This window comes from Chionomys nivalis, chromosome 3 (genome assembly GCF_950005125.1).
Source record: "Chionomys nivalis chromosome 3, mChiNiv1.1, whole genome shotgun sequence".
NCBI classification, from domain to species: Eukaryota; Metazoa; Chordata; class Mammalia; order Rodentia; family Cricetidae; genus Chionomys; species Chionomys nivalis.
In genome coordinates this window covers 61,627,452-61,651,466 of record NC_080088.1, presented here as the reverse complement: position 1 = coordinate 61,651,466, position 24,015 = coordinate 61,627,452, and the positions used below count along the sequence as shown (strand labels likewise).

Below are 24,015 nucleotides of genomic sequence, written 5' to 3'. Positions count from 1 at the left end.
TGGACTCTAACTTTGTTAGCTTCATTCTCCGCCTCCGTCTGTTGACTTACCGAAAAATACTTGTAAAAATAACGCATCTTTAGGTGCTCATTAATTTCGTTTTCCACTTTGACCTGTCCTCCAAAAAAAACGTGAGAAGAAAAACTTCATAGGATATTGTCTACCTCATCTATATTTGCTTTTCCCTTTAAAAACATTACTTCGCCTTATATTGTTTAAGACAGGAAAGAGAGTGGGAATTAAGTATTATTTGGTTTCCTTACTTGTGGGAAACAATGTATGGTGACTGAGGTATTCAACACACTATAATGTGTTCCTCTTGTGTTTAAATTATAGTTTCCTCAGGGAGTAGATTAAGAATTGAGTCTTTATGTTTTATATAAATGTAAGGGGAAAAGTACCTTATGAAGTGGTATAAATATTTTGTGTTTGTACAGCTAGTGAATGTGCAATATACATTGTGTCATCCTCATTCTGGTTAATTTTAAAATCTTAGAGTTAATACTTTCTTAAGCTTCTGTAAGTCAGCAAAGATTGGTAATTATTACATATAATAACTCATGTTGGAAAACAGATAGAACTGGGCTGGTGAAATGGCTCAGTGGGTAAAAAGGCTCTTGCTGCCAAGCCTGACAGACAGCCGGCGTTTGATACCCAGAACCTATATAGTGGAAGGAGAGAAATGGCTCCTGAAAGTTGTCTACACACACACACACACACACACACACACACGCACATTCCACTAAACACTAAAAAAAAATTTTGAAAACAAAGATGTTAAATTTCTGCTAAAAATTGTTATCCTCAAAGAAACTTTTGTTCTGCTTACTAAAGCTTATTTTGGGGAGTTGTCCTTGGAATATAATTTGTATTTTTTTTTAACTTGCACAGTTACTTGAATCTTGGTGTGTGTGTGTTGGTAGGCATCCTCTAAATTGCCATTCATAGCCCTGCCGTCCTGATTCTGCTCGGGAGAGGCGGATGGGCAGAGTGATTTTTATACTGGGGTGAGTCACTTCAATATTGCTACACTAAGCCTGGAGGGAAAGAAAAAGGTGACGATAGGAGTCTATCTAGCTTATCTTATCTGCTCTTAAGTAATTCTGGAAGCAACAGTTTGAGCCATCAAGAAATAAAAGTTTTATTGACAAAGAAGAACAGACACTTATAAGAAATAATATTTAATCTCAAGGAGAGTTTTCCTTCTTGAACTCTGGGTTTTTTATGTATATTGTTACTCATACATTAATGTTCTCGCTACTGTATTAAGTGAAAGGTGTTATTGTTGGTTGACATTTTCTCTGGTCAAAAGTATAAAAAAGAGATTAAAAAGATCACAAAGTATTTTATAACCTGTTAGACCAGATTCATTTCTAACTTTGGCAGTCCTTATAATTAGAACAAAAATAGTTTTAAACAGGCAGCTTAATGCCAATGACATAATTTATTGAGTGTTCATTATTTGTTATTCATCCTTAGATGTTTAAACGTACTGCCTTGTTAAATATGCACAGCATATGAATTAAATATGATTACATCCAGTTTCATGGGAAAAATAACTCAGAGATACTCCTACTACTGATAGACTTTTATCTAACTCTGTTTTCTTCACAGTACCAAGTAGCTTCTGTGTGCAGTGAGGCATTGTTTTTCTTTTTGTAGATAGTGAAAGCAAAGCTTAGAGATACTTAATAATGTGCTCAAAGACCTGTAGCCAAGGACAGAGGAAGGGGGGGTTCTTTAAGATCGGAGCCCTGTTTGACATAACTCCAAAACCAGAAGAGGGTTCCAGCTTCCTTGGAGGGCAAGCTACCTGTTGTAGATGCTGGGGATCAGTTCAGGTCCTCCCACAACAGCAGTCTGCACACCTAACAGCTGAGCCGTCTCTGCAGCCTGAATTCAGACTTACAGTAGTTAAAATCTATTTTGCTTAGAGTAGATGCGATAGAAGATTTAAAACCATGTAAAATTGCGCCAGAGTTTGCTCACAGATTGTTCTTTGATTAAGTATGGAATGTCCATGGTAGAATTGCTTTTTTCTAAGAATTTACATCCTATGAAACAGCACTTATTATTACCCATACCGTTTATACCTGGACATAATTAGAATTTTCTTGAGTTTCTCTTCCTGCAGTTTGTTTAAAAAGGTAGATACTGTTGAGCATGATGGCACACGCCTTTAATCCCAGCACTCGGGAGGCAGGAGCAGAAGGATCTCTGTGAGTTCCATGACAGCCAGAGCTACACAGACAACCCCAGTCTTGAAAAACAAACAAACAAAAAATAAATAAATAAAGATGGCTGAGCTGTTGATTCTGGAGAACCAGAAAAATAATAATACTATTACTATGCTGGCACTTATTAAGCCTAATCAGTGTTGTCTGTTGCCGTGACAAAATACCAGTGATGCTTGGCTTAGGAGGAAATGGAGCTGGAGATGGTACTGCTCTTGGAGACTGGTCCCAGCGCCCACAGCAGGCAGTTGTGAACTGCCTGCAACTCCAGCCCCAGGAGATCCGAAACCTCTGGCCTCTGAGGTGCCTGCCCTGGAGTGCACATACTCCCCTTCCCTTACATATAATTAAAGATGATTTTTTAAAAACAAACTTTTTTTCAAAGGAGGAGGAAAGGCTACTTGGCTCCTGACTTTAGAAGTTTTAGTCCCTGGTCACTTTACTAAGTTACCAAAGCAGAAGAGAGGTGTGCTGATTTTTTGATGGCCTGGAAACAGAACCAGGAAGGAGCTGGGCTCCCTGCATTTCCTCAAGGACAAAACTCCAGGGACCCAACTTCCTAACGGTTCCACCATTTCCCAGTAGCATTCCAGGCTGGGACTAGCTTTTCCACACTTAAACATTTTCAATGCAGCAAGCCTTTCCCATGATCCGAAATTGTGCTAAGCATACAATTGTGTGGGTTGTGAGTGATAATTTATTGTATTTCATTCCACACATTAGAAAATTGAGACTCAGGAGATGTTAAAATTCAGTCAATCAGGACTTCACAACCAGAAAGCAACAGAATTAGGATTCACATTCATATTTAGCCAGATATGCTAGTTTATGTTTATAACCCTAATCTTTAGGAAGCTGAGGGAAGAAGATCAAGGAGTTCAGGCAGCCTGAGTTATTTAGGAAGTTTAAGGCTAGATAGTGAGACCCTGTCCCAAGAATAGTCATATACATATTTTTTTTTTTTTTTGGTTTTTCGAGACAGGGTTTCTCTGTGGTTTTTTGGAGCCTGTCCTGGAACTAGCTCTTGTAGACCAGGCTGGTCTCGAACTCACAGAGATCCGCCTGCCTCTGCCTCCCGAGTGCTGGGATTAAAGGCGTGCGCCACCACCGCCCGGCCATACATATTATTCTAAAGCTTGGTTTTTTAGTTTTGTTTTGTTTTCTTGTTGTTGTTGTTGTTTTGTTTTGTTTTTCTTGGTTTCTCAAGACAGAGTTTCTCAGTAGCTAAGGAACTAGTCCTGGAACTACCTTAGTAGACCAGGCTGGTCTTGAACTCACAGAGATCTGCCTGCCTTTGCCTTCTGAGTGCTGGGATTAAAGGCGTGCACCACTACCGCCTAGCTAAAGTTTGTATTTTTGATCATGGTGTCATACAGATTTGAAACCTAAGCTTTCTTTTGTTTGCCTAAGACCTTCATTGGTATCATGTTTGGTAGCACCACTAGTTAGTGGTATACAGCCAAAAGCAATACAAACCTGGACCTTTAGAATAAAATTGGGGCTAGAGCATATATTCAAGAAAATTATAGTGAAAGTTCAGAGATTCCGATTCTTTCTCTAAGAATAGAAGAGTGAGTCTTCTGGCATTTTGAAAAGGTGGAAGAATCACCCCTAGGAAAAGCAAACAAAATTTATTTGTTTGTTTGTTTGTTTTTGTTTTTCGAGACAGGGTTTCTCTGTAGCTTTGGAGCCTGGCCTGGAACTAGCTCTTGTAGACCAGGCTGGCCTTGAACTCCCAGAGATCCGCCTGCCTCTGCCTCCCGAGTGCTGGGATTAAAGGCGTGCGCCACCACCGCCCGGCTCAAACAAAATTTAGTAACTAGACCTGTTCCAGAGTTCATAACTTTCTAAAGCCTGGAGGAACTGTGGTGTCCATCCGAGTTACTTCACGGAGGAGAAGCCATCTCAGTTTAAATGATGTGCTTTAGCTTGTACAGTGAGATGACCAGATAAGTAGTATTTCGCAGACAGCAAGCATGAGTCATAGTTGAAAGTGTAAGAAATGGCTTTTGTATGGGAGACAGAAAACAAGAAACAGGAGGGGTGGGGATGGGGAGGGAAGAATTAGATTTCACACTTGAGAAGAAAGTAAATGGAGATGTAATAGGTGCATCAACATAATGCAATGTCATCAAAGTCATGAGAACTGAGACTCTAAAAAATGAATACTTATTTCCTAAGCAAGAAGAATGGAGACATCTAAAATGCCATTTAATTTGTCAAGAATGCAATATGTAACCCACAAAATGATGGTTTTATAAGTCTTGGAAATATGTACCAGAGCGCCAGGTCTTAAGTGGAAATAATGTGTTTTCTTTATATCAGTCATGATATGTGTATATACATGAATTTTTCTAGAACTGTGCTTTTCAGTGTGATAGTCATTAGCCATAGATGCTATTAAAAATATTTTTAGATCTAGAGGTACTTGCCTATAATCTTAGCACTTAGAAGGCTGAGCAGGAGGATAGGGAATTTAAGACCAGCCTAAGATAGCTGATGAGACCTTGTTTCAATCAAGCAACGAAGGAAGGAAGGAAGGAAGGAAGGAAGGAAGGAAGGAAGGAAGGAAGGAAGGAAGGAAGGAAGGAAGGAAGCTGAACATGTGCCTGGGCTCCCAGATACTCGAGCGCCTAAGGAGGGTTACTTGAGCACAGGAATTTGAATCTTGTATCAGACAACAGTGAGCAACATAATGAGATTTTATCTCAAAATATATATCTATTAAAAATAAAAGATTAGCCAGGCAGTAGTGGCACACACCTTTAAGCCCAGAACTCGAGAGGAAGAAGCAGGTAAATCTCTGTGAGTTTGAGGTCAACCTGGTTTACTGAGTGAGTTTTGGGACAGCTAAGGCTACACGGAGAAACCGTCTTAAAAAAAAAAGCAAACCAAATAAATAAATAAAAGATTTAGGCCAGCTAGATAGCTCAGTGTACAAAGGCACTTGCCCACCAAGCCTGATAATCTTTTTCTTTCTTTTTATTTTTCTTTTCTTTCCTTCCTTCCCATTTATTCTTTGTGGATTTCACATCATGCATCTGGATCTCATTCATTTCCCTGTCCCTCCATATCTGCCCACTGTCATTGCACTACTCACCCAAAATAAAATAAAATTTAAGAGGAAAAAAAGGAAAAAAAATCTCATCATGGAAGCTGTAGTGCGACTCAGTGAGTCATGCAGTAAACCCTTTTGTCCATACATCTTCACTTGCAAGTGTTCATTGCAAAGAGTCATTGGTCTGGTCCGAGGCGTCTGGTTTCTGCTACACTGTTGATGTCCCTCTCTAAGACTCCTCTTAGATATCCTGTTGTCCTGTGTTGCAACATTCCTGCAACTTTGGGTCTGTAGGACTGGTCCCTTTACATACTCCAGCAGATCATAGATGAAGTGGATGTTGGGGTGGGTCAGCCCAACTGGTTCTGGGCCTGGGTAGTTTCTGAGTTGGCCAACCTCCCATCCCCCCCAGTTCTTCCCCATCCTTACTACCTGGGTGAGCTCTCCAGGTCTCCAGGATAGTTCACCCATTGCAGTGAAGAGCAAGGGGCGGACTTGTTCTGCTTTCCCCTCAGGGTCTTCTCTCCCACACCTGGACCATCAGAGCCAGCTCAACTGTGTTGCCCAGGTGAGGTGCAGGGGCCACTCTCCTGAGTGCTGCAGCTGATGAGGGGCAGACAGTTCTCCCACTTTAATGACCTTAGGGCCATCTCTACCACCTACCACAGGTGGGGGAGGAACATTCTCTCTCTCTCTCTCTCTCTCTCTCTCTCTCTCTCTCTCTCTCTCTCTCTCTCTCTCTCTCTCTCTCTCTCTCACTCACACACACACACACACTCCTGCCCACTCCGCCATATGGCAGATGAGAGGCAGGGCCAGATCTTCCATGCTCAAGTTCTCGGAGTGGGTTTACTTGCACCACTGTCAATAGGGTCAGCTCTGCTGTGCTGGCCAGGCGAAGTGCAGGGTCCACTGTCCCAAGTGAAACCTGTTAATTTCAAATGATCCCTAGAACATGTGTCCTGGGAAGAAAGAACTGACTCCAGGCAGGTTGTCTTCTGACTTCCACATGTATACTGTGACACACACATGTGCACTTGAATGTGCACACATACACATAAATACACACAAAAAGAAAACGTAAAATTTAAAATCTGCGCTGCAGAGCCGGCTCACTGGTTAGAGCACTTGTTGCTCGTCTAGAGGATCTAGGTTTGGGTGTCAGCACACACGTGACTCACGATCATCCATAACTCCAGTTCTACGAGATCTAACACCCTCTTTTGACTTCTGTGGGCACCAGGCACACATGTGATACCCAAATATACGTGCAGGTTAAACACTTAAACAGATAAAAAAATCTTAATTTCAAGTAGAGTATTTGCCTAGCATGCGTAACTGGGCTGCATCGTATATTACATACAGCATCTTATATCCAGGATGAATGGGTAGATGGGTGGATGGGTGGGTGCATACATGAATCGATGGATGGATGGATGAATGAATAGATGGAAAATAGGTTCTTGAGATATTCTAACTACATTTCAGGTGCTCAGGAGATGTTTCATATTGGGCAGTTTTGTCTGTTATATTGAACTACATAGAACTGATAGAACTTTTTTAAATCATCAAATAAATAAGTAGAACCTTTCATCACTGTAGAGAATTATATTTGGCAGTGATATTGAGGCATAATAAATGGAACTAGAATTTTTCTGTATTGTTTATATTGTAGACCATACTTACCTTGGCAGTTTATTGTATCTGTGAAAATAGTATGGCGGGCGGCGTTATGACAGAGATGTTGAGTAGAGGCTTAGAAAGTGAGGGCAGAGGCAAAGGGGTTGGTGACATAAAAGCAGGACTCAGTTATAAAAGATCCTCACAGCATGCCAACAGAGAGGTCTATGGAATTGTTTCTTTCATAAAAATGTGCCTTTAATCCCAGCTCTTTTTTTTTTTTATTTTTCGAGACAGGGTTTCTCCGTGGCTTTTGGTTCCTGTCCTGGAACTAGCTTTGTAGACCAGGCTGGCCTTGAACTCACAGAGATCCGCCTGCCTCTGCCTCCCGAGTGCTGGGATTAAAGGCGTGCGCCACCACCGCCCGGCTAATCCCAGCTCTTTAAGAGGCAGAGGCAGGCGGATCTCTGTGAGTTCAAGGCCAGCCTGGTCTACAAGAGCTAGTTCCCAGACAGGCTTCAAAGCTACAGAGAAACCCTGTCTCAAAAAACAACAACAAAACCTCAATATGTTGGACTAAGGAGATGACTTAGAGGGTTAAATGTTTGCCTTGCAAGCCTGATGACCTGAGTTCAGGTCTACAGGACTCAAGTAAAAGCTGGACAGAGTTGCAGTAGCATTTTTTTTTTAATTTTTTTTTTTTTTTTTTTTTTGGTTTTTCGAGACAGGGTTTCTCTGTGGTTTTGGAGCCTGTCCTGGAACTAGCTCTTGTAGACCAGGCTGGTCTCGAACTCACAGAGATCCGCCTGCCTCTGCCTCCCAAGTGCTGGGATTAAAGGCATGCGCCACCACCGCCCGGCTTGCAGTAGCATTTTTAATCCCATCCTGCCCTGTCAGGTAGTGAGAAGTGAAGACGGGAGAAGCTTGTCAGCCAACTAGCCTGTGTGACCATTGTGAATAAGAGAGACCATGTCTCAAATTGGAGGGCAAGGAATGACACTTGAGGTTGTCCTCTGACGGCCATATCCTTGTGCCTTTACACACACACACACACACACACACACACACGAGAAATTTAAAAGCTGAAGTCTTTGGTGCTAGTAGAGTTTCATCTTCATGCTTCTTCCTTTCTGCCTCAAAAACAAGTACAAGTTGTATACTATATTAACACTGTGGAAAAGGGACCTGGCATAAAAAGATTTTCATTATTAGATCACACACACACACATAAATACTCATACACACTCATGAACTTATAAAGAGAGACAGACTCTGGTGGTGTTAGGAATCGTGGTAGTTTAGTATAAAGCTATATAAAAATAAGATTTCAACGCCGGGTGGTGGTGGCACACGCCTTTAATCCCAGCACTTGGGAGGCAGAGGCAGGCGGATCTCTGTGAGTTCGAGACCAGCCTGGTCTACAAGAGCTAGTTCCAGGACAGGCTCCAAAGCCACAGAGAAACCCTGTCTCGAAAAACAAAAAAAAAAAAAAAAAAAAAGATTTCAGTTGAAGTTTCAGGAAGAAAATCCATGATTCTCTGTACTGGGATGACTTTTGAAATGAGAAGGGTAAATAGTAGGATGGTGACCACAGAGTCAGTGTGGAGACTGAAATAATGCCAGCAGCATTCAGCCAAGATTTTTTCAAGTTCTGATTTCTTTTACATATGTGTCTTTGGGAGGTAGAGTAATATAAAATATAGCTCTTAAGTTATGTAGCATCATATACTCTTTTCAGTTCATTTATGATGCAGTTATTCCATTTTGTTGAGGAAAAGAGTTTTGTAAATATAATAATTCAAGCAAAAGAATATTATTTTGAATTTCTAAGGAAGCCAATAGCTTCTAATCCTAGTACTCAGGAGGTAGAGAGGCAGGAGGGTTAGAAGTTCAGAGTCATTCTTGGTTACATTGCAAGTTTGAGGCCAGCCATGAAAAGAATATATATGTACATACATACATACAATGCATAGTCTTAGGCTTCACAGACACACACACTATCTTATAAACAACAGATTTTCCACTGAAGACACATTTTAGAGAACAGTTTGCACATCATAAAGAGAAGCCACATGTAAGCCAGGCGATGGTGGCGCGTGCCTTTAATCCCAGCACTCGGGAGGCAGAGGCAGGCGGATCTCTGTGAGTTCGAGACCAGCCTGGTCTACAGAGCTAGTTCCAGGACAGGCTCCAAAGCCACAGAGAAACCCTGTCTCGAAAAACCAAAAAAAAAAAAAAAAAAAAAAAAAGAGAAGCCACATGCGAAAAAGGCTTATTTCCAATAAATGCATATAGTATGTAGAACATCATAGGATTTCTGCAAACAAAAAGAGAGCTGAGGAAGCGTTTGAGCTTTACCAAAGAGGAATTCCAAATGGCCAATAAATATGTGGGAAAGTGCTTATCCTCCTCAGTGACTGGAAAATAACCACACTGAGGTCCCACTGACAGAGCTGGGAATATCACACACCAGAGAGAAGGGAAAGAGTGGAGACACTCATGCCCTGCTCATGGAAGTGGGAGTTGGAATCAGCACTGACTTTGAAAACAAGTTTGGATTGTTCAGCACAGTTAAAAGTGCATATGCTCTGTGGTCTAGAAAGTCAACTCTGAGATACATCCTCCAAAGACACTTGTGTTTATATATGCATGTGGGCATCACGTAAATGTCCGTAGCAGTATTCATGTTCGACAACTCAGGTGAGTCAGTTGTGAAACATCTGTTTATGTGACTTCCTAGCAGTGAAAATGAATGAGTTGCTGCAACATGTTTATTGCATGGTCAAGCCATAGAAATAATGCTGAACATGATGTTTGACACAATATGTGTAGTTTAAGTAAACATTAAAATTATAAAGAAAAATCAAGGATGTGTTTACCTTAAAAATCAGTGTGCTGGTTTGTAGATGGAGACTGCTCGTTTGTTACTGGCCACCCAGACCCGAATAATCACACAAAACTATATTAATTACAATACGGTTTGACCAATGACTCAGTTGTGTTCCTAGCTAGCTCTTATATGTTAAATTAACCTATTTCTATCAATCTATTTATCATCATGAGGCTATAACCTCCCTGTAAGGTTCTAGCATCTGTCTCCTTGGCAGCTACATGGTGTCTCTCTGACTCCATCTACTCTCTCTATATATCTCTGCTCAGATTTCCTGCTTAGCTTTACTCTGCTAAGCCATCGGCTTTGTTCATCAACCTATAAAAACAGCACATATATAGCGAGACAGCCCACATCACTGGTTTCACAGGAGAAGTGAGAAGGAATCAGGAAGGGCTGCAGGGTTAAGGTCTTCTGAAGCTTGGGGGTCAGGTTTGTCCAACTGAGGGTAAAGTGATTGCTGGGTCATAAAGTCATTTGTTACAGAGTACAAGACGTGCCTTCTTACATCCTCATCAACACTTCTCATTTTTGTCTTTTTAACAATAACCATTCTGACAGGTGGTTTTTTTGTTTTTTGTTTGTTTGTTTTGTGTTTTTATTTTTGTTTTTTCTGGTAATTAGTGATATTGAACACCTTTTCTCATTTAATTATATCTATCTAGCTTCTTTGTCCGTTCAACTTTTTATTACATTGTATTTTGTGTGGGGGGTGTACAAGGGCTACCATGTACATGCTGTGAAAGTATATGTAGGGTCCTGGACAGTCTGTAGGAGCACCTTGTGGGCCCCAAGGATTGAACTCAGGTTATCAGGCTTGGTAGCAAGAGAAGCCATCTTGCCAGCTATCTTTGTTCATCCCCCCCCCCTTTCTTTTGGTATTCTGAGAGAAGGTTTCTCTGTGTAACAGCTCTTGCCGTCCTAGACCTCAACTTGTAGACCAGGCTGACCTTGAACTCACAGAGATCGGTCTGCCCCTACCTCCTGAGTACCACCTACTGCCACTACCGCCTAGCATCTTTCTCCATTCATAATTAGGTTATTTTCTTGGTATTGAGTTAGAGTTTGTTACTTGGAGTTGTTTGCTTTCTGTATGTATTTAGGACCATTTGTCCCATTTGTTTACTCTACCTTTTGTTGCCTTTTATGGAAGGGTCACTTCCGAAACATTCTCTAGACAAATATGGATTCTTCCCACTTTTTTTTTTTAAATTTTTGTCTTTTGGGTGTTTTTTTTTGTTTGTTTTTTTTTTGAAACAGGGTCTCACTATATAGCCCTGGCTGTCCTGGAAATCACTCTGTAGACCAGGCTGATCTTCAGTTTACAGAGATCCTGCTCTCCTGGGATTAAAGGTGGCGTCCTGGGAAGTCACAACCAGCTTCCCCTATTTTATTCTAGTAGTTTTATAGTTTCAGGTCTTACATTTAGATTTTTAATAACATTTTGGGTTGATCTTTTTACATTGTGTAAGAGTCTAATTACATTTTTGATATTATCTTATTTTATGTGTATTTGTGGTTTTGCATGTGTATGTGTGTACAACACATATGGGTGCCTGGTGCCCAGGGTGGTCAGAAGAGGTCATCTGATCCCCTGGAACTGGAGTTACAGATGATTGTGAGTTGCCATATGTGTGCTGAGAACTGAATACTGGTCCTTTGCAAGAGCAGCAAGTGCTCTCAATTGTTGAGTCATTTCAGTCTCCTGCATGTGGATATCCAAGATCATTTATTAAAGGGCTGCTTTTTCCCATTGTGATTCTTGGTAGAGTCTTTTGACCAAAAAAATATGGGAATTTGTTTCTGGGCTGTAGCCTTTTCCACTGGCTGTGTATTTTCATGCTATTGCCATTCCGTTTTAAGAGCTACACTCTGGCAGGATTTGGGCAGTATAATGCCTCTAACTTTGTTCTTTTTGCCTAGAATTGTTTTGGCTCTTTAAGGTCTTTATGGTTACATAAACATTTTAGGAATGTTTTGGGGTTTTTTGGGGTTTTTTTGTTTTGTTTTGTTTTGTTTTTTCTGGCGATAGGAATTGAACCCAGGGGTTTTTGCTTACTTTTGTTTGTAAAGACAGAGCCTTGGTGCTGGAGAAATGGCTCAGAGGTTAAGAGCACTGGCTGCTCTTCCAGAGGTTCTGAGTTCAATTCCCAGCAACCACATTGTGGCTCACAACCATATGTAATAAGATCTGGTATCCTCTTCTGGCCTGCAAGATACATGCAGGAAGATTCCTGTATACATAATAAATAAAAAATCTTAAAAAAAAAAAAAAAAAAACCAGAGCCTTAATGTGTTGCATAGGCTATGATCAGAAGATCCTTTGCCTGAGGCCTCCTGATTAGTTGGGAGTACACACAAGTGCCACTATATCCAACTAATTGTAGGATTGTTTCTGTGAAAAATGTCACTTTAAAAAAAGTTGCTGAGGCGGGCGGTGGTGGCGCATGCCTTTAATCTCAGCACTTGGGAGGCAGAGGCAGGTGGATCTCTGTGAGTTCGAGACCAGCCTGGTCTAGCTAGTTCCAGGACAGGCTCCAAAGCCACAGAGAAACCCTGTCTCAAAAAACCAAAAAAAAAAAAAAAAAAAAAAGTTGCTGAATGGAAGGGATGGGGGGGTTGTCAAATGCCTTTAATCCCAGCACTGGAGAGTCAGAGGCTGGTGATGCGATCTCTGTACATTTGAGGCCCCCCTGACAGGACAGCCAAGGCTACAGAGAAACACTGTCTTGAAAACAAAAACAAACAAATAAACAACAACAAAAAAAACAGACAGAAGAAAGTGTCAGTTTACCAGGGATTTCCTTTAAGTGGTATGAACATTTTGATAATAGTAACAATTCCTCTAATCCATGAACATGGGCTCTGTGTGTGTGTGTGTGTGTGTGTGTGTGTGTGTTCCTCTTCAGTTTCTTTCATCAGTATTTTACAGGTTTGGGGGCACAACTTTCTCCTTGGTTAAATTTGTTTGAGGTGTAAATCTCATTTGTTCGTGTGAATGTTCATTTTAATGTGTTGTTGAATTCATTTTGTTAGTGTTTTGTTGAGGGCTTTTGCATTTATATCAATCAGGGATATTTTCCTGTGCTTTTGTTTTTTTACACCCTGTTTATGGCTTTGGTAAAGTAATCCCTGCTTTGTAAAATGAGCTGGGAACTATTCATTCCTTTTCAATCTGTGGAAAGAGTTTGAGAAAGATGATTTTTTTTTCTTGCTCTTTGAGACAAGGTGTCACTTTATAGCCTTGCTTAGCCTAGAACTGGATAGGGAATCTAGTGAGATCTGTGTGCATCTGCTTCCCAAGTGCTGGGATTAAAGGCATGTGCTACTACACCTGGCAGAGGAGTATTCTTTAAAGATTTATTTTGGTCGGGCGGTGGTGGCGCACGCCTTTAATCCCAGCACTCGGGAGGCAGAGGCAGGCGGATCTCTGTGAGTTTGAGACCAGCCTGGTCTGTAAGAGCTAGTTCCAGGACAGGCTCCAAAAAACCACAGAGAAACCCTGTCTCGAAAAACCAAAAAATAAATAAATAAATAAAAATAAAGATTTATTTTTATTATTTTTAGTTGTGTGTGGACCGTATGTGTACAGAAGTGCAGGTGCCTGTAGAGCTCAGGGGTATGGAACCCTTTGGAGCTGGATAGAAGGCAGCTGTGAGCCACCTGGCCTTGGTGCTAGGAGTAAAACTCTGGTCCTCCGGAAGAGCAAGAGTATAGACTACAAGGGCTAGTTCCGGGACAGGCTCCAAAGCTACAGAGAAACCCTGTCTCGAAAACCAAAAAAAAAGAAATGATAGCTGACTTTTGTAACTAGGTGTAGTGTATAGTTCAATCAGAACATCTCTAAGGATACTACTAGTGTTTACATCCTTTTGGTGTAAAAAATGACTCAGATGGCCTTCTTTAATTGATGTCGTGGACAATTAGTCAGTGCCCAAAATAAAACCACTAGCAATATAATAATTTCTGAGTCTCACAGAGTCGTAGGGTTCTTACAAAATAAAGTAGGCTTTCTGTGTTTATCTGGTATATATAATTTGATAATTATGCATGTCTCATTTACTTTAAGAGAATCCTGATCACATGGTGATTTTTGTTTTTATTTTTTGAGATAGGGCCTTATATAGCCCAGGCTGGCCTCAAACTCTTTATGTAGCTTAGATGTCTTTGAATTCCTGATCTTCCTCTTCTTCCTTCTAAGTACTAGGATTATAAGCATGTTCTTGCTTTGCTTTTCTTCTTTCTATGTAGTAAATTTATAAATTCTGGCCAGTTTAGTTTCATTTGATTTGGCTTATCTCACACTGTAGCCCAGGCTGTCCTGGTCTTACAGCTGTGAACCCCTGTTGCTGACTGATGAACCTAGAGCCCGTTGATTGTCGGAGGTGAGTGTGCATGAAGTCACCTGTCAGTTTTAGAGCAGTGCAGCCCTAGAATGTGACCTGTAGAGTCTGATTCCAACTGTGGAGTCTCTTAAGGCTGCATGTGGAACAAGCATCCTTATGCTTCAAGGTGCAAAAGATAGACAAGAACCATTCTCAGAAAGACTTCCTGAGGCTTTATTATTTTAAAATTTAAATAATTTTTAAAACTTAATTTTAATAATTTAAAATAATGAAGGTTAATAATTTTTTATGTTTTTTTGAAAGTCTGCTGCTCTTCCACATAAAATGATTAAAATTGTCCTTAATGTCATTCAGTCTGGCTTTAGTGGCCATGTGAGATGATATAAAATGAGGCTCCAAAAGTCTTCATTCTTTTGTTCACTAAAAGGAACCAAGGCTTCGTACAGATAATGCTGCCTCATTTAGAGAACATGTGAAGCAAGTTGGACATAGAGAAGGTTTTATTCTGACCTGCACCTTCTGTGTTTTTTAGGAGCAGCGTTAGGGAAGCAGGCCTACCAGGTATAGTCATTTATAAATATCTGTGGGGATGGGGTAGGCGTAGGAGGTGAAGTGCTGATCGTAATGTGAAAACTTTTTATGAAAAGCTTTATTACATGTTTAAAAACTATCCCACAAATACAGAGAGAAAGAACAAAGGAAAGCTAGATGTGATGTATGCCTGGAATCCCACAGTACTTGAGAGATGGAGGATCACTTCAAGGTTATCCTTCGTTGTATAGCAAACTCAAAGCCAGCCTTGGTTATGTAAGAACCCATTTAAAACAAACAAACCAAGAAATTAGTAAATAAATAGAAATTTTGGGAACAGGGAGATTAGGATAGGGAACATGAGTAAGACTTGGAAAGCACGTCCCCAACTTTTGCCAATATAATTGGTTTTAACCTTCCTGTCTGTATAGTTACTTTTCCACTGCTGCAGTAAAGTGTCTCAGGTACAGGAATGCATAAAGAAAAGAGTTTTATTTAGCTCACAGTTCTGTAGGTCTGACAGTATGTTACCTACTTCTACTTAGCTCTGGTCAGGGCCTCATGGTAATGGCATACATTGGCACAAGCAGAAGAAGTCACATGACAAGACAGGAAGACAGATCAGAGAAGGGCTAATACTGCACTTTCATAGTAGCTTACTCTGAAAGGAACCAACCAGGGTCCCACAAGAACTACTTTCAAACTGTCCCTTACCTTGCAGTAATCCCGAGCTCTTAAAAGCTCCACCATGTTCCATTGCCACACTGGGGACCAGGTTTCCAACACATGGATATACTGAAGTGTACTCAAATCATATCCAGACCACACTGTCTCAAGATCTGAAGGAATATCCAGCTTGGTGACATTGTAGCATAACATAGATACCTAACCTATAATCCTTACACATCTTAATGAATCTTATTTAGTAAGAGCCTCTGTGAAGAAGGACTGATTTAATGATAGGATCTGTTGGCTAGAAGAAGAGGGCCAGTTGAATGCATATGTAATTATATAGGGGATTTACTACACTGGCCTACACCATTAGAGGTTGGAGACTACCATGGTGGCCATCTGCAAGCTTGAGAGCAAGGGAAAGCAGCAGCTGCTCAGTCTCAAGCTGGAAGCCTTAGCATAAGAGGGGCACCCTGGAGAGTCAGCTGGATTCTGGTATCCTTTGGCAAAGCAATAGCAGCAGCAAAAGTTTGCTCCCACTCAAGAAAAATTGAATTTGCCTACCAAGGTAACTTCCTCTGTCTTCTATTATATATATGTTCATCCCAAACTCCCATCCATTGCATTAGGCATTAATAGATCTACTCCTATAGTTGCTGATCCACATGAAAATAGCTTGACAGATAACACCTTGATGTACACCAGCAGTTTTTTTAGGCGTCTCTCAATCTGATCAAGCAGACATCATCACAGGTACCCCTTATACAATCCTTGCTTTTGAGTAGGGAAACAGAGGTGCATGTTTGGTTTTTGGCATCATCATCATCACTATTGAAACTGGGTCCCACATAGCTTAGACTACTACTAGCCCTGAACTCTTGATTTTCATACCTCTGTCTCCCGGGTGTTGAGCTCCATGAGTACATCACCACACCCTATTTCTTATTTATATTTCTTAAGCAGGGTCTCAATTGTGTGTCCCTTCCTGGCATGAAACTTGCCATGTAGCCCTGACTGGCCTAGAATTTGTGATCCTCTTGTTTCTGCTTCCCCAGTGCTGGGATTACAAGGCTTATCCCACAACCTTCTGACTATACATTTTAGTTTTTTGAGACAGGGTTTCTCTGTGGTTTTGGAGCCTGTCCTGGAACTAGCTCTTGTAGACCAGGCTGGTCTCGAACTCACAGAGATCCGCCTGCCTCTGCCTCCCGAGTGCTGGGATTAAAGGCGGGCGCCACCACCGCCCGGCTCTGACTATACATTTTAAAATCATGTATAAGATAGTGATTTGTACACAAGAATTGGAATATTTTTGCATTGATCTTGAGTTCAAACAAATGTAAGCTTGGCTTTCAGTAACACTGACCTTCTTAAATAGCATTCTCATCGGAGAAGTGTCTGCCTGATAAAAAGGTTTACAGTTTGAGATTACAACCATATGGAACAAAGGGGCCATTATGTTTATGTGCTCGGCAGTTTTTTTTTTTTTTTTCTTTTTTCAATTTGAGCTTTTTGAAATAAAGTCTTACTATGTGTTCTGGTTGTCCTGGAATTCACCATGGCATCTAGGCTTGCCTCAAACTTGTAGTCATCCTCCTGCCTCTACCTCCTACTTTTTCTTTCTTTCTTTATATTGCTAGAGTCCAGGCCCTAGTCTATATTAGGCACTTACTGTTCTACTGAGTTATTACTTTTAAGTGGTGTTGTGTTTTCCCAGAGTGCCTTGTTGAAGGCATTTATTTTTTCTATTGCATGATTTATTTCTGTCCTAAATGGTACTTTTTTTATTTTACCTTGATTTTTGTGTGTGTGTGTATGTTATTTTAAGGGTTTTCCATTATTTTTTTCTTTTTTCTATTGAGGAGGTGGCAATGAGGTGTGTGTGTGCGCGCGCGCACGCACGTGCAAGTGTGTATGTGTAGTCATTTCTCGCCTTCTACCATGTTGGAGGAGGCCACTAGTTAGGCCACTTAGCCCTGAAATAATCATACTGAAATGATATTAAATAATATACTGCTTAGCTCTAGCTTCTTATCAGCTAACTCTTACATATTAATTTAACCCACCTGCATTAATATGTGCATCACCACGAGGTGGTGGCCTGCCAGCAGAGTTTCAGCACATCTGTCTCCAGTCGCAGCTCCATGGCTTCTCCCTGACTCCACCTCCTTTCTCCCAGCATTCAGTTTTTTCTACCTAGCTCTGTTCCCCTATAGCTCTGCTATAGGCCCAAAGCAGTTTCTTTATTAACCAGTGGTATTCACAACATCCAGAGGGGAATCCCACATCACTAGCACGTGGGTCCTGGGGTTTGAACTCAGATCCTCTATCCTGGTACAGGCGCATTTACCCACTGTCATCTCCCTGGCTGTGGGGCTTTCTTTTTACAGTTGTCAGTAGCCTTTATTTTTAGTTATTTTTAGGCTTCCTGTTAGTTGTGGTTCTATCAAGTAGTAATCTCATGCTTTGCTGCAGTATTTACATGATTGTAGTAATGGGCATTGTTGTCATTGTGAACATGTGCTAACACATCCAGCTCATGAGTCACCTGCTTTTGGACATTATTAATTTATGTACATTTGCTTAGAAAATCAGTCATGCTTGAAAACAGCCGATTTCTTTTTCATAGCCACTCTTCCCATATATCCTCTGAGTGGGGTGCTGAAAAATGTATGTGGGCTGATAAAAAGATTTTAGTGCATATTTCCAAAACTGAACTATGAAAAAAAAAGTTATAAGGAAATTTATCTAGAGAAATAAAAAATAAATTCAGAACTACAACTAAATTTATCTCAGAGAATTATCCTGAGCTCTAAATTTGTTTTTAATGACGTGCTGAACTGAGAACATCTATGACACCAAAGACAGAGCAGTGTGTAACACAAAGGTGCTCTGGAAAAACAGTAGTATGATGACAAAACAAGAACAATCATTCCAAACACTCAGACTTGATACCCTTCTCCTGCCTCCTGTGACCCAGTCTGACTTGTAACCTGCTGTGTAGTTTGAGGATTTCCCTCAACTTCTGATCCTCTTGTCTTTTTTTTTTTTTTTTTTTTTTGGTTTTTCGAGACAGGGTTTCTCTGTGGCTTTGGAGCCTGTCCTGGAACTAGCTCTTATAGACCAGGCTGGTCTCGAACTCACAGAGATCCACCTGCCTCTGCCTCCCGAGTGCTGGGATTAAAGGCGTGCGCCACCACCGCCCGGCTGATCCTCTTGTCTTTGTCTCCACAGTGTTGGCAAGCACCCTGCTAGCCAGGCTGTATCCCCAGTCCTGGTTTGTTTGAGATAGTTTCACGTGGCTTAGGCTAGCCTCTAGCTCGTGTGTCCTATTCTTGGTAGTTGACTTTGACCTCTGCCCTCCTGCCTCCACCTCCTGAGTGTCGGGATTACTGATGTGTGCGCTATTCCTGGCTTTTAAAGGTAGAGTCAGGAGAACGTTGTAGTATTTATTATAGCAGCCCTGGTAAGCTATATACTCTGTTCTTTCTTACTGTTTTACCGTTTGTTCTTTTATTTCAGTTCTCCTTTCTGTTTAGAGAGCTGCTGTTTTAGTCATCCTTTTAGATTAGCTCTGCTGGCCACAGGTTCTCTTGGTTTTTCTTTATCTGAAGACACATTGATTTCCTTCTTCTATCCCAGAGGGGTTTTTTTCTAGATGCAGTTCTGGGGGAGCAATTGTTCTTTTAACATCTCAAAGATACCCACTTTTTCTGTCCTCATGGTTCACAGTGTGGTATTTACTGTCATTTCTATTTTTCTCGTTTTCAAGATTTTTTTTATCTTCAGCTTTCAGATGTTTAGATATGACATATCTTGATGTCATTTTTCTTCTTTTTAAAATTTGGGGTTTCCTCATTGCCTCGAGTCTCTAAATTTATTGCTTCCAAACTGAGGAAGCTCTCAGTTGGTGGCTTTTCCAGGCCCACCCTCCTGTTCTCACAGAATGCTAATAGCGTGAGGACTCTCAGAGTTTTGCTTTAGTTCTACAGCTCTTTTTAGACTCTGCTCATTTTTCTTCCCACTTTCTGTCTTTTGTTTTGAATGGAGGATTTCTGGTGTTCTACATTTTATTTCACTGCTTTTTTTCTAAGATTTATTTTTGTGTGTATTTGTGCACATGAGTGCGGGTGCCCTGGGGGCTTGAAGCCTGTGATCCCTCTGGAGCTGGAGTTAGAGGTAGTTAGTTGTAAGCCACTTGACATGGCTACTGGGGACTGACCTTAGGTCCTCTACTGAAGCAACGAGCACTCTTAACCACTGAGCCATCTCTGGCCCCTACCTTCTTCTGTACCCTCCATCCTGCTGTTAGCCCATCCATTGGGTGTGCTTGTTTCAGTTGGTTTATTTTTTCAGTTCAGTTTCCATTTGTTTTTGTTTTAATCTCATTTCTTTCTGACAGTTTCCGTTTCTTTGATGAGGCTTTCTGTTCTTCGTGTGTTCCAAGGGAGCTTATGATTGCTCACTGACGCCTTTTCCCAGTGCTCTGACAGCTGCCCCACCCACCTCGTTTTCTTTGTCACTGTGACTTGGTGTTTCTGGGGTGCCAACTGGGCGACTTGAGCTCCATGTCTGGAATGTGTTGCTCAGGACAAAACAGCATAAGTAAGCAAAACAACAACAGTAAAACAAAACAACCCATGGAACTTGCTGCTGCTGTCTCGTGAGCCCTGAGGTCCCTGCTTTTCAATCTTTCAGAGTCTTCTCATGTCTGTTTTATGTATATTTCAGAATTTAGTTGTATTAAGCAGATGGAATAAGGAAAATGATATCTGTCCAGAAACAAAAGTAACTAACATTTAAAATTATATAAATTTATAGCTTTGATTTTAATTAAAAATGAATTTAAAAAATAATTCACAAGTTTGTATAAATGTGATATAACAAGTGAAATACTGTTGTTTTAACTTTCCTGGGTTAATGTTAATAAACAAAAATTAATTTTACTTGCTTTCTACCTCAAAATTATCAAGGAATGGCATAGTGGTTGAAAGCATAAATGAAATATGTAAGCATAAAGTACTTCTACAGTCTGGCAAATTTATAGAGAAAGTTTCAAAAGTGTGACAATCATCATCATCAAGTTATCTTCATTCAACAAGGGCGACTTTGTGTTCCTTCTGTTTGATAATTGGGCTGCGGGAGCAGTATGAGCAGTGCTGTGGTTTGTTATGTGGCCGTACTACTTTGATATGGCATTCTAAATACTTGTCCTTCCTTAGGAATTTTGTTTTTTAGTTGATTTAATATTGAACTGTGTATTTTAGAAGTTTTTGGAAGTTTGTATTTACTGTTTCTTATGAAGTTGCTCAGCGTTGAAAAGAATACCCCATATAGAGAGTGTTTGTGATAGTCTCAGGCCCTCTTCCATCCACAGTAGTGAATGTTCACATAGAAAGTGATGATACGGTATGTGGCTATTGCATAATGGGCTTTATTTGGTAAGGATGATGTCACCGTGTGGGATGGCCTGAAGCAGTTATTAAAGAACACAAGACTTTTGAGTGCTAGCATTTCTTACTAAATACCATTCTGCTGAAACATTGTGTTTGGACTGGAATAAACTTAGATTTTCCTGGCTTCTTACTGAAATTTAGAGAAGTAAATCTTGTGTCACACTTCTATCGCTGGATTGAATAAAATATTAAAATATATTTTTCCTTGGTAAAGAAGCATAGGATTAGAAAGGGGAAAAATTGTGAGTTTCTGTTACATGTACAGAATTTTGAGATTAAAGTTCAGGGATGCTTTGGATTTTTGTAATGTGCTACTCAGTTTATTGCTGAAGCATGAGATAATGATTATTAGAAAAAGCTATAATTTTAAAATTTTTAATGTCCTTGTTATTAAAAGAGACTGATTACATTTCCTTTGAATCAGACATATTTGATATTTTTTATTATTGTGGTAAAATGCATAGTTGAATTTATTATAATAATATAAAGTAATAGTAATTATTATTAGTTTTAAGTGTACAACTGTTAGGCATGTTGTCATCTCTGTGTCCATTCCCAGAATTTTCATCATCCTAAAGTGATGTAACTTTATCCACCATACAAATACTTTTGATAGCCAGGCAGTGGTGGCGGACGCCTTTAATCCCAGCACTCAGGAGGCAAAAAAGACAGGCAGATCTCTGTGAGTTCGAGCCCAGCCTGGTCTACAAGAGCTAGTTCCAAGACAGACTCCAAAGCTACAGAGAAACCCTGTCTTTAAAAACCCCTGAAAAACAAACAAACAAACAAAAACTAAAAAAAACAAATACTTTTGATTCCTTCCCCCTCCTGCCCCAGCTGCCAGTACCCATTCTACCTAATGTCTCTGACTCAGGAACCTGCGTGACCTGTGTGGACAGAATCACGCAATAACGTCCTTTGTTGTCTGACACGTTTCACTTAGTTCTGTGTAATGTTTCCAAGGGTCATCTGTGATGTACCGTGAATCAAAATTAAATTCCTTTCAAGTTCCAGTCTAGTCAGGGCTATGTAGCAAGACCCAGTCTTAAAAGACTGAAGAGTATTCTGTTGCACACTTGCAGCACACTTTGTTTTCCCATGGTGTACAAGGTTGTCATGACTCAAGACTCAAAGTTCAGAATTACTGTAAAAGAGCAGGTCCCCACAGTTAAGTATCACTGGTACCTAGAACTGAAAATCTGGGGAGGGTTAGCCCCTATGAATGAGAGAGAGGAAATGAGTACACTGTGAGCTGAGTAATGTGTCCCTGTAGCTGCCCAGCTGGAGACATTTGTGCTAAGAGCAGTACACGCTGCCCAAATGAGAGGTTTAGAATGTGTCCTTTGATTTCTGGTTTGTGCTTTAAGCAGCTTGCTCATGGAGAACAGCTACAAGTCTGAACTCTTATGTGCGAGTGAATGGTGAGCTCAAGCTGATCTTTGTGGGCATAGAGAACCTGTTTGACTTGAAAGTACTTGGAATGATTGGCTCAAGTGAATTTGATTTACCACATACATCGTTCTTTTATCAGGTGTTACCAGATCAATGTTCTGGATATTTTTCATGAGGATGAAGAGAAGATTGGGGTGAAAGAGAGTCATTTGATCTTGATAGGAAGACAGAGTGATCTCTGGCACATTCAATATGAAAAACAGACACCAGTCCATTAACAAAAATTGCTTCAAGCAACTTAGGAAGGGTCAAAAATGGTTATTGCATCAAAGGACAAAATAGAAAAAAGGAAGAAAACAGACAAAATTGCAGACTTCTCTGAGAATAACTTGTTTAAGCTAAATGTTAGCAAACTACTTATGTGTATTTTTTCTAAGATTTAAATTAGAACCTAGTGCTTTTAAAGTTTTTTTCTTCTTTGCTATCTTATTTGAAGGAAGCAGTATTATATCAGTCAAAAATTATTTCTGTACCTTATAATCTTCATAGTCTCAACCAGAAGTGGAAAAGTTAATAAAAACTGGCTAGAGAGAAAATGCCTTGGCGGCTGGAGCTGGGGCACTCAGTTGGTGAAGTGCTTGCTGTCTCAGCTGCCTTTCTGTCGCTGGAGTAAACTGTCCTGACAAAAACAACTTAAGAAACTTTTGGCTCACAGTCCATCAAGACAGACGTCATGATGACGGGAAGAAGACAGCTATGAATGCTCCCTTTCATGTATGCACTCTTTTAGGGTGGTCTTTGCACCTCAGTTAACCTGTGGGTTACTCCCTCACAGGCTTGCCCAAAGGCTTGTCCCTAGGTGATTCTAGATTCTGTTAAGTTGACAATCAGTATTAGCCATCACATCCAACCCAGGCTTGAGTGCTTACGTTCAGTCCTTAGAATCTATGTAAAAAGCTGAGTGTGGTGATTCAGGATGTGAGCTCATCGAGTGCAGTGAAGGCCAGTACAGGAATATCCCTGGGGCTCAATGGCCATCTGGCCTAGCTACCTAGTTTCATTATGAGCCCCAGGTCCCAGTGAGAAACCCTATCTCAAAAAATAAGGTTGGAGGCTAGAGACATGGCTCAACAGTTCAGAGTGCTTGCCGGTCTTGGAAAGGACCTGAGTTCTTTGGACTCCAGGCTTGTCCTCAGAAAGTAGCTCTTAGTTCCTAAAATCATAAACCGTTAAAAGTAGGGAAAAAAATGGACATAGCTCTCTGTGACAATAAAGGTCTGTGTGTTTGGGTTATTCACCAGAGAAGACTGTTTTGACTTGGGTTTAAGCCAATGGAAAATCTTTATTAACCGGCCAACGACTACTTTGGGTGTTCAGGATCCCAGGGTAGCTCTGAGCCTTTTTCCCGATGAACCTTTAAGCACAGAAACCATGTCCTAGGTTGATATGCTTCAATTAACAAGAGCAGTTGGCTAGAAGCAGAAGTACGGGAGCTAAGAAAAAAGCAAGGTTAGTACATTAGAGACTTTCCCAGAACTATATGGACTTTGATGGATTAGGTCTTTGTTTTTAGATTGGCAGGTGGTGCTGTCTACATGCTGAGTGTTACAGCCTGAATGGCACTTCCATCATGGAGTCAGCTGTGCTGAGGTCTGGGGCTCTGTTACACTGTGGTCTTAGGAACTAGTAGCAGGAGGGTCAGTAGCTCGAGGCTGTCCTCTGCTATATAGCTTGGGCTGAGCAAGAAAGAAAAGACAGTGTACTTCTTGTGAGGTACTCACTGATAAAGTGCCCATGTTCCTTCAAGCATCCTGTA

At 40.7% G+C, this 24,015-nt stretch overlaps 1 protein-coding gene across 8 annotated transcripts in view; it reads left to right on the top strand.

The window, feature by feature from the left end:
* Lrch3 (leucine rich repeats and calponin homology domain containing 3) overlaps positions 1–24,015 on the top strand; it is a 112,397-nt gene that overhangs the window by 735 nt on the left and 87,647 nt on the right. The gene's annotated exons all lie outside the window — the stretch shown is intronic.